This window comes from Sturnus vulgaris, chromosome 1 (genome assembly GCF_052056855.1).
Source record: "Sturnus vulgaris isolate bStuVul1 chromosome 1, bStuVul1.hap1, whole genome shotgun sequence".
In the NCBI taxonomy this organism is placed as follows: domain Eukaryota; kingdom Metazoa; phylum Chordata; class Aves; order Passeriformes; family Sturnidae; genus Sturnus; species Sturnus vulgaris.
This window is the reverse complement of record NC_142243.1, coordinates 107,121,853-107,135,009: the sequence shown is the minus strand read 5'-3', so window position 1 is coordinate 107,135,009 and position 13,157 is coordinate 107,121,853.

The following is a 13,157-nucleotide window of genomic DNA, read 5'->3' as shown; positions in this document are numbered from 1 at the left end:
TGAGAGTTTGGAATAATTCTGGGTGGTAACTGCATTATCTGTGGATTGTCTGTCCCTGCCTCCAGCTCTTGTGGCTCGAGCTCATTGGGAGTTACACACTCAGCTGAGCTGGCATCCTGACACACGGTCATTCTCTTGAGCACAGAGACAGGGCTTTCTTACCCTTTAAGAAGGTTGCTTAGGAAGGTCAACTGCCCTTTTAAGCTTCTCTGCCTTTCAAGGCAGTATTCCTTGGGGCTGTGAGGCTTCTTCCAGGCATTCAGCTTTGCTCAGTTGCTGTATTTGACCAAATCCAGCAGCAATAAGGAGGTCCATACCCATTTTAGGTGACTGTAACCAGGCTGGATGGAAACCACTGTTGACATTTACTTGGAATTTCTTTGAAAAAAACCCATTAAGTTTTACAGGCCTGTCTTTAGTCATGCCAAGACAGGAAAAGCAATTCAAGCTTTAGCAGGAAACATGGAACGGGCACTCCAGGAAATCCATAACATATATCCAGTGAAGCCAGAAAAACAGAAAAAGATTCTCCCTGCTGATTTTCATCTTAATGGAACTCCCCAAATAAACACTTCCCAAACTAGTTTGACATCTACTTGCCATTAATGAGTTTGATTTGCTCCTATCTTCAGCAGAAAGACTTGCAATCTGCACGTCATGGTACACAGTGTGATGAGCAATATTAAGTGCACCCTTTTGTATGGTGTAGTCAACCTGATAAAAATAGAAGCAGACTAAAGCCTAAGGAAGGATTTCTTATTCTCCTACCATCAGATGAAGCTCTTCAGACCCATAATTTAAATGTTTGTCTCATTGTAGAGGTGCTAAAAAATGTGTCAAAAGACTTCAGCTAGTTAGTCTGCAATTTAGCTTGAAAAGTTTGTTTCTTCCCATTCTTCCTAGTTTTTGAATAAAGAGATAAGGGAAAACGCCTGCTTGCCATGGTAGGTACATGAGCTATAATTTGCAATGAAATATCATGAACTGTGCCATACTACAGAAGCCTTAATTAGAGTAATTAAAACACATTGTAACTTACCAGTGATTTTGCATTCAGTATATTTTAAACAGCTGAGCCCTGAAAAAAACGCAGTGATTTGCTCACTACCACACATCAATGGGTTTCTGCAGCTGTGGAATCACACTCAAATGGAGCTTGCACAGGCAGCCAAATTATTCTTTAGGAACTGGAGAAAATCAGAGAATGATATTCCTAGAGACAGACCATTAAAGAAAAATTAACTATTAGATCTCCTATGTGATTTTGGCTATTTGTACCTGGATGGCAAACTTCAAGGATCTTTTATATTTTGTAGATATCTCTCAATATATGAATATATGAAGGTTTCCCTCCAGTTAGCCAAAGCAAAGAAATATGCTCCAAGAGAATATGCTGATAAGAGTACTGTGAGCATAGACTCACAGTAGAAAGGAAAAGATACCAGGTATAACTGGCTGGCAGTTTCACACCAGCTGCTTGTTAAAGGATAATCTCACAAGACTGTAATTAAGAAATGAATATGCTTTTGAGTGAAGGAATGAGGGCTAGGAAATTTTTCCTAACTGTTTCTTGGCAATTACGTTAGGTTTGTATACATCTCCAGTGTATTTTATTGTGTAGGCCTTTACTGCTTCCAGAAGATAGAAAATATAAAAACATTTCTGTCATTCCTTGCACAGATGCTTAAATCAAGACCAGCTATGGGTAGGAGACATCTAATTCGATTATGCTTTTACACATCCTGCACAAGTGCTTGGTGGGAAAGCATGTAAGAGATTCAGCATCCACATCCCTGTCCCTGCAACGTGCTCCATTGGGCACATTGCATTGGCTGGTTTGTGCTGTTCACCTGGTGCAGCCCAAAGTCCAGGTTTGTGCCCAAAAATGCACGTTCTACACACAGAAATCCCTAAGCTTAGACCACCAAGCATGTCCTGCCCTGTGTCTGCTGCTGGAGAAGCAATCAAGCCTGTCCCCAGTACAGAGCAGCAAGAGAGACTGGTGAGTCTAACTGCATTAATCTGCCATTAGTTGTTTCTGCAGGCCCAGTGTGAGGACTGAGATGAGTAGCTGGAGATCACCTAAGTAGAAGTGCTGACATTATCCTAGCCAGAACCTACCAGAGGCTGATTTGGACAGAAAAATGCCACCTCAGGCACCAGATGAGCAAAACCCTAAAGATTTCCTTTGAAGAGAGACCAGTCTGTAAACAGCAGACTTTTACACTTCAAAGTTTTGTAAGGTTAACATCTCCGAGATTAAATGTACACCACAGCATCTGTAAATGGTAGAGAAGGGTATCAAGTCCTTAAAGGTCATGCAATCTCCACACAAAAGCAAGGCATTCCTATTAAAACAGTCTCTCAGGGCAAGGATTGTTCTGATATTTTCAGGACAGCACAACAAAACAGCTAATCATTATAGTTTTCTGGAGGACACCCTATATATTAAAAACCACAGAGAAACAGAAGCACTTTATTCCAACACTATTCCTTTTTTTATAACTACTTTTCTGAAAATGTAATAGAGTCAGCTGTTCGAGTGACAGCATTCACAACAGGGAAAGGATGAGTCTTCAGTGAGTGATTAAAATCTGAAGCAACCCGTTTAGATAACCATAAAATATTTTATTGCAGATTTAGTCTTTTGTCACGGGAAAAAAGAAGAAGAATAAAATAAAAAGAACAATTAATACAAGCCTTTGGAATATATTTGTTCTTTCTTGGGAGCAAGAAAGCTGAAAATTGTTGGCTATTTCTGATACAGAAACTTGTCACAGGACACTTGTCACTGCCTCTCACCGCCCACCAGGCTGTCCCTTCTTGCCTCTTGAAGCTGTGAGCACCTTCTGCCCATGCACCAGGCACCAAATTTCATTAATGTGCTACAGGAGACCAATTAGCAGGGCTGTGACTGAACTAGGGACACAAATGAACCTTTACTTGCTTCAAATGCTCATTTGTCTACAAAATCAATAAAAAAATAATAGTCAAGCTTTGCAAAGCAATAATACTAAAGGAAACACCTACCTGAATAACCCTTGATGGCACTCACAAGAAGTGACGTTTCTCACTTGCACAATTAGGCATTTTAACCACAGCCCATTCATGGCCTCAGGGTGGTCACAGTCCCCCACTCTGCCCTGAAAGGGAACCAGGAGGGGAATGCCCAGGCTTAGGACAGTGGTAGGGATAAGGTCATGCCAGCCACACTCCAAACAGCAGGAGCTTCCTCTCAGGTCCAGCAATGAGAATCCAGTGTTTCCTTCCACGAGGATCTACTACGAGATTTACTTCACTGTGTAGGGTTTATACCACCAGTCCCTGTGCTGAACATTACATGGGCCATCCAGTCCTTATCCCTTGTCTCTGGCAAGGTGCTGAGGGATGGTGGTGCAGACTCCTCCAAAACCAGGAGGAAAGCCAGTGAAGGGATCAGGATGACAAGAAAACAACCCAGCTGTGGCCTGCATAAATCAGCAGGGCCCACAAATAGATAAATTCTGTCAGTGACTGGACTGCCGTAGGAAAAGTAAATAGCCTCATTTTCTGGATATATTGTGTAAGAAAATTTCAGGATCTTCCTGTTATACTGGTCAGTCCGTCTTTCAGTCAGACCCATAGCAAACTTTGAATGAAATGTTTTTAATAAAATACTTGTCAGCACTGTGTAAAGACATCAGTTATTGTGACCCAATGGCATGCAATGTAATTTTTTACGAATTAAAAACACAAAGGCCGTACATACATACTCAGGAGAGAATTAGCAATCGAGATTTTAGTCCAGAACTCAGTGGTGTCTGCAATGTAATCTGCATTCTCCCGTTGAAGCATGATTTGAGAAAAGTACATTTGGTAGTACCAGCAAGTTGTTCAATAGCTGCTTTAACTTTCTTGCCTTCTCAAAGGTCAGACTATTCTTCTAAGAATTTTTTATCTAAACACTCACTGTTCCTCTAATCATATTGCTTGCTTAGGGGCACATATGTAATAGTAGTCACTTTATAAATTTAAAAATGCTGGAAATGCCTCAGCTCAAATCAGTTGGATCCTTTCCTTTAAAAGCAACGTGCTAAAGTAGCCACATTGCCTACAAAGCTTTATCACACACACCTTAACTTAACTTCATCTCTAAATTCCACCAAGAGTGTCTTCTCAGCCAATTTCAAGGCACATGCAGAGCAACAATAAAAAAGGAAGAAAGCATGGTAAAGGAGAAGCTTTTTGCAATTAGGTCACAGCCAGCCCTAGTCATTTATTCATTAACAATTACCTGAGAGTGTTCAAGATCCTCAGGTATTCTATGCAGGAAAACAGGACAAAGCAGTAAATCTTTTAAGGAAATATTTAGCATTTCTCCTATATCAATGTTTGCCCTGCTGCCTTCCCAATTCTATCTGATAAGCAGTAACTTGTAGTAAGTAGCTCAGCTTCAGCTTAAATCACTTTACCCATCACAGGTGCAGATGAGTCACACTCATGAGAAAGCCTCAGTCATGTGAATTGGATTGGGTATAAAAACCCATTCCAGAAGCATCTGTGTTCTGTGTCTAAGCAGTGAAAGTTTTAGTCAAAGGATTTATGGCTAGTATCAGAGTTGTTACTGACCAAAGCACTTTAAAAGGCTTCCATGTAAGCTGTTGGTATTGTTATTTGCAGGTAGGTTAATTAACAGATGGTAAAACTTTACTTTGTAACTCTTTTCATGGTTATGGTGTTGCAGTTTGAAGAGCTGCATTTGATTTGGCTAAGTAAATATGCTGTGCCCTGAGAAATGGCAAGTTATGGTTTCTGCTGATGTGCTTAAAAATAGTTAATGGTAATAGGCCTTTGTGGGTTAGGAGAGAGGACAGGGGATGATGTGGTCTGAGCTAATTTGATATTAGTGAGGGTAAAATGCAGCTATTGTAGGCAGAAAAATCTAATTGCTCAGCATGTTTGCTTTGTGGCTTTTTATGATGGTTCTGTACCATACCTTATGACCCTGTTTTTACTTCTAAAGGGATCTCCCTTTGAAATGTGTTCCTTGAGGTATAAAATTATTGTAGTGCTGTCCATTAGTGCTGGCTTATGTAGCAGGAGGTAGCAGTCTGCTATGAACTTGAGTTATGAATTGTTTATACATATCCTATTTTAAATCTGTTCTTGTTTTGGTTTTTTTTTTTTTGTTTGGAGGGGGTGGGGCGCCTGTGTCTATTTGTGATGCTAAAGTGATTGGAAAGACAAAGATGAGTAAGAGGAGCAAAACCCAAGTCTGTTTGAACTAAATCTGTATCCCATCCTTCTGGAAGGAGGAAAAAAGATCATAGAAACTACTTCTTTTCCTTTTGATTTTATTTTCAGTTTATTTAATTAATGTCTGTCTTTTGAGCAAACTGACCTGAGGCATAAAATTGTTAGTTAATGTGTGTTTGTAGAAACCTGACCCTCTAAGATATAGCTATTTAGCGTGCTGAGCGATTCTGTCATTGGCCTTCAAAGACATGCACCTTGAATAACAACCTAAATGTAAGCTAGTTACCGAGTGTCTACAGGCCTCATCATCTGCCTACCACTGGGAATAGCTAATGGCAAAAGTGTCCCACTTCGTTGTAACTTGGGTATATTATTTTTGCTTATGCTTTAGAGTTTGCTGTTATGATGTTCTTCAGAGAAACAGGACAGTAAAGTTTCTCTCAGCCTTAATGTTTTCCTTTGGGTCTGGCATGTGATTTTGATAACAGCCTGAATAGGAACTTGGTGTTTATTGGAACAATGCCAGGTCAGTAGCTTTGAAGTGTAAATCTCCTGTTTTGCTTGCCCAAGAAGTGCAGATGAGCCCCGGGAACACAGGTCTACCTTGCCCTGGGAGTACTTAGTAGTGTGCCTGAGGGGTGGTAGCCTGAGCTGAGAGCATTTCATCACCTCTGGAGGGTTGTCTCCTGGCCCTACAACGTTTCTGAGGGGCTGGAGAGCTCTGCTTAGATAAGGTGCAATGAAAAGGGATGATCATTTTGCCCTTGTCCCCTGCTGACCACTGGCTACTTGTTCTGTCTTGCTGCCCCAAGAACCTGTCTGTGGCTGGTGTTCCTTTTCACCTATGGAATAGCTGTCTTAAATCCAATTTGCCTCTCTTCCACTCAACTATGCAGTAAGTCTGCTGCGACTTTCTTTAGGCTTACTAACTGCATTAATATGAGCATGGCCTTAGGAGATATCTTAATCTGGGAAGCCAAAAGGGGGATATCGGGAGGGGAAAATTGCTTCCTTAAGTTGCTTCCTCTGATCTGCAGAGCGGATTTGTGGGTCCTCTGCAAACTGCTCACAAGGATAAGTCCTTGCTGTTCTCTGTTAAATAATCTTTCCTTGCTTTTGGGATTCTTTTAGTGTTGAAAGGAACTTATGGATATGTAGTGTAAAGGATACCCACGGTTAAAGAGAGAGTGATCTGATTTATACTCTTATACTGACACATATCAGCAGCCTGTAAAAGTAAAATGCATGTTTAGGTTACAAAAATGTATGTATATATACACACATACAGTGTGTGTATATATATGTATACGAGCTGTAACTAAAGATTCTTGTTGCCATAGTATTTAATTCTAAAAAAACAGCCTTCTCCCAACCCAGAACAGTTGTGGCTTTTTTTTTTTTTTTTTAGAGCTCCTTTATTAATCGTTAGTTTTTGTGTCCTTTATTCCTTTTATTGATGTTGCAACTAATGGTGTCAGTCTGCCTTGAGATGTTAAGACAGACTATCAAAAGATAAATTTTCTGCAAGACTTAATTCAAAGAGATATATTATTCTTGCAGTTCTCTTCCATGTTTCCAAATATGATCTCATGAATTTAAATAGATCAACTACAGTTGATGTCTCTTCTTGATCTATTTGAATTGCTTCTGAAGCTACTGATCATATGCTTTTGTCTCCTTCATGCTGGTGGCACAGCTGTCTGCTCATTCAAGGCCCGACTTCTGAGGTTCTGGGACTATTCTATGCCTCTAAACTGGCTCTAAAACTGCTAGCTCTTATAAGTAATCAATGCTAGCTCATTCTTGGCAAGGGCTTAATCCACACCAGGGTTTTGATGGAATGGTTCAATTAATCTTTCTCTTAAGCTTGATAGTCAGATGCAAAACGAATAATGGAGATGGGACAGTTTCCATAACTCTTAATGATGTTGTGCCTTACTCTGTAATTAATAGTATTTATAGCTTTGTACTCTCTCTTCTGCCTCCTTGATATAGAAAGGTGAATTACTACTTCCTAAAAATCCATAATAAGGACAGAATAACTCCTGCAAACACCTTTATAGATCGTTTGAACAGTTAATTAAGTAAAGCATGGTTTCTCTTTTCAGTGACTGAACAAAACTCAAAGCAGTTTCTAAAGAAAGTGTGAGCCTATATATATGCTGAAGGTGCACTCCACAAATATATTACAATTACTTATCTTGTAGCATTAGGTAATATTTTCTTTTCTTGTAAATGCTTCTGAGTAATAGCCTTGTTAGAACTTCTACAGAAACAAGCTTGACATTTCAAAAATCCTCATTTATTTGTTCCCTGGAGTATCTCATCTAGCAAGTGCTCTGCATTTCCTTTTCTGCTCCTGCTATTCTCTTGTGCTGGCATCACATTTGAAGTGTAGACAACTGACCTGCAAAAAAAGCTGCCTCTTCTTTGAGCGTCTCTGACCTGCCTGAATGTTCACAAGAGCACTTCAGCCATGGAAAATTATAATATCTCTAAGATGTTTGTGCCATGTTAATTTTGTTTGAATATGAGGGTAGTAATTGCTTACAAGCATTCTGACATGCTGTACAAGCCACGGCTTACAAGTAATGTTTGCATAATACATACCTAGAGCTGTTGTTCCTCCCTGAGAGGATTCTAGAAAATTAAGATGGAAAAGTTATCTTTCAGGATTGCCATTTCTTTGAAGACTCAACAACAATCACAAAATTTATCGAAGCAGTTAATTTGTTCCTGCTGTACTCAAGTGCCTGCATGTGTCTTAATAGCTTCTTAATGGATGCTTAAGAAATTCTGTCTGCGTCCAACAAACAGAGAGCTCTCAACACTTGATGGCTGATAATTACGCATGAGTTTAGTTAATAGGGTTAATAGGCTGCAGTGAGAGGTTGGCTTTTTGCTGTTGCATTTGGGATTTCATTGTCAAAGACTTGTTACCTGGGATGTCCCAGTATGTTGCTTTAAAAAAAACATGAGAGATGTAAAGGAGAAAAGCTCTGCATTTATTGAACTTCAGCAGCAGATCACATTAAGTTGGATAACTAAATACAGAATCGAGCTCTTCCAAAACAATGTTCGGTCCTATAACTTGTAAGTCTGGGTACATTGTGCAGTACAAGATTAAATTTGTGCAGCAAACTTTCATTTCCTTGTGGCAGCTTCTTGGAGGGCAGTCAGAGGTAAGATTCTGCCCTGTCTTGCTGCAAGCTCTCTAACCCATCCCAAGAAAACTGGTGCAGATGCTATGGGTAGTCACCTCCTGGTATACATGGATGGGATCTCTCTGCTTAAAGAGAAATCAGGACAAAATAGGTTTGCCTTTTTTTTTTTTTGTTGTTGGGGTTTTTGTCTTTTTTTTTATGGTTACCAATCTAAGTACAGCTTTCACAATGATAGCTGGGGTATGTTGCTCCCAGCTCTTTCGTTGTCATTGAAGAAAATGACTTATTTGTCCTGCAGGCAAAAGGGCATAAGCACCACAAGAAGGGTTTGGTAGAAGCATGTTATAGTATGTGTTTTGTGGCATAGAAGCAGTAGTTCTTGACTCTCTTCATTTGGCATATTGCAGTAACACAGGTGAAAATGTCCTGTTATGCTGCCCTGCAAACACTTTTTCCACCCCACCAAAAAATCCCTAAACAAACAAAAATCTTTGATCCCTCTCAAAAAAAAACAAAACCAAAAACCTAAACACAAGCAACAGAACAAACCCTCAACTAAAAAAAAATCCTCCAAAATAAACTCTCTAAACTAAGCCAGACTAAAACACAGGGAAAACTTTGAGAACTTCATTAGTATCATCTTACTAGAGTGAATATAAGAAAATGTTTCAGGGATAAGTTTTCTTTGTACTCAATAATTGTTTTTCAATTTAAGAAAAAAATTTCTTGGTGACAGCCAAATATCACTAATGCTCTTTGCTCTGCTCATTTCTCAGGACACAAAGGCAATGTATAAATATATAAGTTGGCAATTCATACTTGCATGATGGGGTAATAGTAATGTGCTGTGTGATTTCACTACAGTCCAGTGTGTTGTCACTAAGTCTGGCTTAAATACAAAATTCAGATGAGCAATGTAGGATTATTGTGCTGCACAGGGCTATGTCTATATTGGAATGTGCTACTTGGGAGAATGCTGGAAACAGCCTCTCTTCTGGTGCTGGAATATTAGACACTGTCTTTGTGTCTAAATGTAGTGAGCATATGAATGTGAAATGTAAGAGGAGATTTGCCAACTGCTGATATCTTTCTGATTTCTCTGCCTCCATATGTCTTTCCACTGGCTGCCTCTTACGTCACAGTTTCCATCCCCCTGCTCAGATGCTTTTATATCATTTTTGGAAGAGGGATCTGTGTTCAGCTGACAGAAGGCATGCATAATGTGAGCTACTTATTGAAATAGAAGCAGTTTCTTGGACCATACATACATACTGAATTTCCTGAGCTCTCCTTTGAGTGTACAAGTAGGGAGGCTGGGGGGAAAAAAACCCAAAACACATTACCTTTTCATGTCTGACATCTTCAGTCCCTCAGTGCAGGGTGAACTGCAAGAGGAGCATGACTCTGCAGAAATGTGTTTACATGGCAGAAAAAATCATCCTAGCTGTGACTCAATGGTTCACTCTTTTTATATACACCAATACACAAGATCCTTTTTATTTAACATGCTTAAAAATTTCCAGAGGAGGTGTGTGTGTAATACAGGTTCTTATTGGAAGATATTCAGGTTTGCAGTTAGGTACCTATTATGTTTCTTGAACAGAAGAGTGGAAAATGCAGATTGAAACACTTCAATAAATATATAAGCCACCAACTTAAAACTCTCATTTAAATAGCAAAAGTGCAATTTTCACAATAATGTAAATTTTGCATAACTGAAATAAATTTCCAGCTAATAAGTTTGTTTATACAATAGGTACAAACCTGTTTAGAGTATTGTATAATGTACCTATTATGTATTGTGTCAAAACCAGTGACCTACTAGCTCCTTTGGGCAGTTTTAGGTTTAGTCCCTGAATTTAAGATTAAAGTAATTTCTTATAAAAGGTGGATATTTTTTCAAGTATATTTGCAGTTTTGTTTTCCGAAAATGATCTCCAGTCTCTAAGGAAAAGAAATAAATTGAGGTTTCTTGTTTTTTTTGGGTTTTTTTTGTCTGTGTGTTTTTTTTCTTTTTGTTTGTTTGTTTTTTGTGGGTTTTTTTGTGGTATTTTTTTTTTTATGGTCTGGAGAGATGCTTTCTCTGCAGAGGAACATGCTGAACTTTAGCAGCTCTGTGCCTGCCTCTAGGCCTGCATGCAGCCCAGGCTGCTGTGGGTGAAGGAGGACTGGATGCTCTGTGCTGATGAGATATTCTCTTGCAGCAATTTCTGCCCAGCTGACAGATACCCAGGCAATACGGTTTTCTGCCCGTTCATCCTTTGATGTCCTTTATCTTAAAGTTTATCCTTTGATCCTAGAGAATGTTGGTCTTTGAGTCCTTTCATTCTTCTTGTCTGAACAGTGTTTGTGTAATTGTTTGATTAACAAGGCTTCTGGACCTGTCCGAGTGGCTTGGATGCTCAGGCAGGGTTTGGAAATATGTACATAAATTAAAACTTTTGAAGGCTTAGATGTTCAGATACACTATTCTCTCTCTCCAAGGTTGCATACTCAGTCACTTAAGATGGAGACTTCTTGTGTGCTTGTAGAATAAATTTTTAAAAGGAACAACTAATCCATATTTGCTTTTCGAAGTGGATATGAGATACTTAAGGAGAGCCACTAATTTACTGAGTAAACCCTTTAGACTGGAGACAGTCACTCTGGCTGGATACTACAGGAGACCATCATAAGCAGAAGCTGAAGTGATGTAAAACAATGCATTTTGGATTAAAGGTTCTCCTTAATTGATAGCTGGAAAGTAGTCACTTAAATTATTCTAGCTTGTGAAATACTGCTGAGATAATGCAATCTCTGTAAGTGTAATGAGAAATTGTGGTGGAGCAAGAGGGCAATACCTGGACTGTGCTGTCGCTATCCTGCAGCTGTAGGTTTTGTGAATCTGATAGTGTCAAACCCTGCCTTTGCACATGAAAAGTGCTTTCCAGTAAAGACAGAAGCATTTGTGCAAGAAATGTCCCTCCTGTGTGGTGTTCAATTGGTGCGTGGTGCCTCAGAAGTGCTGGTGTCAAAGGGGGGAGTGCAAGGTCTGGCTGAACTGGTGGCAGCTCAGGGTGTCCAGGTGTGGATGACTGAACTTGAAGATTCTGCCTGAGTGAGGGGTTACCAGAACAGGTTTGTGGTTTGGTTTTTTTTGTTTTTTTTTTTTTTTTACAAATTAGTTTTGAGTTTAGCCTTCCCACCTGTTAGTTTAATGGGGGCTATGGTGCTGCCTTTGTGGAGGAATAATGAAGTCAGGACATCTCTGCAATGTGTGCTGGAGAGCAGTTAATTGTTTGTAACATCATCCTTTTTAATTACAACTTCAGTTTCGGTGTTTTAGTTCCTTGTGCATCAGAAGTGATGAATCTTACCTTTTTAAAGAATGTTTGCTTGCATAAACGATATGCCTACCAAAAATCAAAGTAATCTCAAGTGTGTACTGATTATGTTATGCAAATAAGTTTAAGCTTATCTTGGGTAACACACTTGTTTCATTTTAGGTAGCATAAAGATGTGCTTTGAAATGCAGGTTAATGTGGCCAGATGAATTATACCTTAACTGAGTTCTGCTTCACTTGGGGCTAAGGGGAAGAAGGGCAGCAGGGATTACAGTTGAACCAGTTGACAATGTACAGAATATCTGCCTTTGTTACACCTAAAAGATTAGTACAGCATCCAAGATAATTGCTGTTTAATAGCTGCCCAGAGAGCCTCATAAAGAAAAGCAATGACTGGGACACATTTTATGGATGTATTGGTTTTTTCCTGCAATGTGAAAGTGGTACAATGATTGTATGGTTCTAGTCAGTGTAAAGAAACTTCTACAAAACCTCTTTAACACGATGTATAATGATTATAACTCACAGGGGAGCATGTATTATTCGAGGGAGGATGGTTTATCTTGCATATCTAACACTTTTTCTAATTATAGTGCTTTAAACAATGGCTAATAAAGCAAGCTACACACCATCACTGAAAAGCTAATAACTGCATTCCTCTTCAGAGGAATGGTAGTGTCAGCTTTCCTTCTCCACCAGGTAGTGGTGGTCTCTGAGACACAGTAGTCATTATTATATGCACATTGCATGCTAAATGCTGAAACCCTATCCACATCCAGATAGGGTAATGGTGGATCATTAAATATAAGTCAAGCCTTTTTTATCTTTCATCTGTAGTCTGGGAACAATTCATTCAGTGTGGTCTGACAAAGTGTGGAATCCTAATGAGCCACTAAGGAAAATGCAGCTTTGTCAAGTATGTGTTGCTCCTATGTAGGGTGCTGTTTCTGCCTCTAATGATTTTCCACCAAACATAAATATTGTTCATTTCAGAGCTCCCATTTCTCTTATTTTAACCCTCTACCCATTTTCCTTGGCTTCCCCTCTGTAGGTGAACAAATCCTTTAAATTTAGCATTGGTAAGGAAGTAGTGACCTACTGCTAAATAGCAGCTTGGAATACTGCTTTTGGAATGCTCATTGGTTACTTTTGGTAACTTTGGTTATTAATTTTGGTGATTAATCAGAGGTGAAATACACATCACCAAATACAGTGTTAATTTTGAGAGGCATGAGTTGCCTGATTTTACCACTTTTACACTGGTAAAATGGAGCTAATAAATGAACACGTCAAGAAACTCTGGATCTTCTGTGCCTCTTGATTAACAGTTAATGTTATACACAAATAAGGCAACTGAAGGATTTACTTCAGTCTAAAGGCTTTGGATTTAGACTGAAGAAGCATATAGGTACAGACCATGGAACATGTTTTTGCC